A 4,121-nucleotide genomic window follows, 5' to 3' on the forward strand; every position below is an offset into this window, starting at 1 on the left:
CACACACACATATATGTATATACACATATATACACACACACACACACACACATATATATATATATATATATATATATACACACACACATATATATATATATATATATATATATATATATATATATATATATATACATAAACACACACACACACACACACACACAAATGTATCTATGTATGTAAATAAATGAATAAACAATGTAACCTTCTGTTGCTGCTTCAAAATGACTATTTCATGTCTGCGAAAGTAAAAACTCAATTTTTTTTGTTCAACTCTAATATTACTTTTGTTAGTGGATTTGATGGTATTGAATTATATTACCATTCATTAAACATTGACACATTAACTGTAATTTATATATTTGAACCACGTTTGAGCATAGATATAAAAAATGCTAATTCAAATACATATTTTCCACAACCCATTTTGCTTTTTGCCTTCTAAATATATAGTAAAAAAAAAGTAGAATCATGTAACTTTTTTCAGTCGTTTTTTTTTATACATGTTTACATTGCAACAGCGTAAACCTGTACATTTATACATTAAACATTTATAATATACATATATTTACCTCATGTGATTTGTACATTAGAATATTAAAAATATATTCATCTTCATGTTGTGACCATCAGATTTTTTTGTTAAACTTCAAAGGATGTTTTTTTAAAAACTTTTTTCCATAAATAATATTGAGCAATATATTCAATGAAGCTCTAAAAAAAAACAAAAAACAAAACAAAAAGACGAGCAATATTATTCAACTCAAAGCCAATATATAAATTTTTTTTAAATTGCTTCAAAATTCTCACATTTTTTTACTACGCACAGAAAAAAACATTTATTTTGGAACAACACGAAAGCAAGAAAATTACTTTGAAAGAATTATATATAATAGAAACTTAAAGTATATATTTCACATTGTGTCATTTTATTTATATATTAGAATATTAAAATATAATTACCTGTATGTAATTTGATCGTGGAACAACAGCGAACGTGAATGTTTTGTTAAATTATTTCAAATCTCACAAAAGTATCAAGCTATTTTCAGTAAATAAAAATAAAATGTTTGTGCACTCGTCACATGCATGTACAAACTGACGCCATGAAATGACTCCGCAAGTCGATTCAGTTAGAATTCCACTTTGTTTTATTCTTACAGAAATCTGCGACAGTGTATTTCTGATGATTACCAATGTGCAAAATATAAACCCATGGAATTTGACTCTTTCTGGAAAAACAAAAGAAAGAAAAAGATTTCACATTCATGGATTGGCGTTAATGTGAAAGCTGTCCCACCGGTGACACTGAACGCTCAGAGGAGCCATCAGACGCCAATAAACCCTCAGCGCTTCCAGCTCTCAACGTCACTTTAGTTTAAGCCCGTGACACTCATGTTAACGTTATACTACCACAAATAATTCACCTGCAAAAAAATTTAAATTGTTTTCATTATTTACTTGCTGTCTTGCCATTCTGTGGCTATATATACTGCTTAAAACAGGGAACACTTGAAGTTACATTATATTGTTTTAAGTGTTCCCTTTGTTTTTTTTAGCAGTATATATATATATATATATATATATATATATATATATATATATATATATATATATATATATATATATATATATATATTTATTTCTTTTTTCATGAACTAAAAAAAGAGGTTTAAACTTAGTCACTTCCTTTTAAAGCTCTAATAAAATAATACAAATAAACAAAGACAAGCAACACCATTCAACTCGAAGCCTTTAGATCAGGGGTCTCCAAACTCGGTCCTGGAGGGCCGGTGTCCTGCATAGTTTAGCTCTCAACTAACTCAACACACCTGCTTGAAGCTTTCTAGTATACTCAGAAAGAGCTTGATTAGCTGGTTCAGGTGTGTTTAATTGGGGTTGGAACTAAAATATGCAGGACACACCGACCCTCCAGGACTGAGTTTGGACACCCCCTGCTTTAGACCAAAAATGTTGCTGCAAAAATTCTCAGTAATTCTCATTCTGCACAGGGCAATAAAGTTGTTTTGGGATGGCATGAAAGCAAGTAAATGACTTTGTGAGGACCCAAAAGTGAATAAAATGGGAAGTCAAATTAATAATAAAAAAAAAGAAAAAAAAAAGCATGGTTGGGATTTTGTGCGTCTTTTCTCCAATCTCTACAGTCCAGCTCACGCCATCAACAATGATTATCCTCTGTGTGTGGATCAATTGTCAAGCTTGAACATACGATTAAAAAAAAATCACTATTTACTTGGGGTCAGTCACTTCCTTTTAAGCTCTAAAAAATTATAATAAAAAAAGACAAGTAATACCATTCAACTCAAAGCTATTACACAAAAAAAGTAGCTTCGAAAATCTCAATAATTCTCATTCTGCACAGAAAAAACTAATTTGGGACATGAACACAAGTAAATGACTGAGAGAATTAACCTGCAAAAACTGATCTGATTTATTAAAAATGTGAATAAAATGAGAAGCCAAACTAAACAAACAAAAAATGTTAGAGTGATTTTGTGCATCCAATTTCTTTTTTTCATTAAACTCTAAAAGAAGGTTTTCAAAAAGTCTGAGCTCTCAACACCATTCAACTCAGAGCCTTTGTAAAAAGAAAAAAAAATTCTGCACAGAAAAGGGCGTTTGTTTGGGGACGAAATGAAATCAAGTCTTGGAGAGAATTATCCTCCAAACGTGATCTGATTTATTCAAAAAGTGAGTAAAATGTGAAGCCAAACAAAAAAAAGCATGACTGAATTTGTGCGTCTTTTCTCCGATCTCTTCAGTGCAATGTCTTCCATCAACACTGATTATCCTTTGTGAGTGGAGGATTTGTCAAGCTTGAACCACAATTAAAAAAAAGTTTTCATTATTTACTTGGGGCCCTGCCATTTCGTGGCTATATATATATATATATATATATATATATATGTTTTTCCATTTGTTTTTCTTGACTTTCTTTCAAGCTCTAAAAAAAAAAAAAAGTGGAGCAACACATTCAACTCAACGCCATTGTACAAATAGTTCTCATTCTGATTCTGAACAGAAAAAAAGCAATTTTAGAAGACATGGAAGCAAGTATATGAGAATTAATCTTCAAAAACTGATCTGATTTATTCAAAATTGAATAAAATGAGAAGCAAAAAAAAAAAAAAAAAATGAGAGTGATTTTGTGCGTCAAATTTCTTTTCCATTAAATTCCAAAATATATATTTTTTTTTTTAAGTCAGAGCTCTCTCAACACCTCTCTCAGAAGTTGCTTTGAAATCCTCTGTAATTCTCATTTCGCACAGAAAAAGATGTTTGTTTGGGGATCAAATGAAAGCAGGTAAATGACGGAGAGAATTATCCTCCAAACATGATCTGATTTTTTTCAAAAAGTGAGTAAAATGTGAAGCCAAAAAAAAAAAAAAAGCATGACTGTGAATTTGTGCGTCTTTTCTCCGATCTCTTCAGTGCAATGTCTTCCATCAACACTGATTATCCTCTGTGAGTGGACGATTTGTCAAGCTTGAACCACAATTAAAAAAAACGTTTTCATTATTTACCTGGGGTTATGCCATTTCGTGGCTATATATATATATATATATATATATATATATGTTTTTCCATTTGTTTTTCTTGACTTTCTTTCAAGCTCTAAAAAATGTAAGCGGAGCAACACATTCAACTCAACGCCATTGTACAAATAGTTCTCATTCTGAACAGAAAAAAAAGCTATTTTAGAAGACATGAAAGCAAGTATATGAGAATTAATCTTCAAAAACTGATCTGATTTATTCAAAATTGAATAAAATGAGAAGCAAAAAAAAAAAAAAAAATGAGAGTGATTTTGTGCGTCAAATTTCTTTTCCATTAAATTCCAAAATATATTTATATTTTTTAAGTCAGAGCTCTCTCAACACCTCTCTCAGAAGTTGCTTTGAAATCCTCTGTAATTCTCATTTCGCACAGAAAAAGATGTTTGTTTGGGGATCAAATTAAATCTTGCCATTTCGTGGCTATATATATATATATATATATATATATATATATATATATATATATATATATATATATATATATATATGTGTGTGTGTTTGTCTATAAATCAATGACTTCCTTTCAAGCTCTAAAAAATAAAA

The sequence above is a fragment of the Danio rerio genome, chromosome 8 (assembly GCF_052040795.2).
Source record: "Danio rerio strain M-AB ecotype USA chromosome 8, GRCz13ab, whole genome shotgun sequence".
In the NCBI taxonomy this organism is placed as follows: domain Eukaryota; kingdom Metazoa; phylum Chordata; class Actinopteri; order Cypriniformes; family Danionidae; genus Danio; species Danio rerio.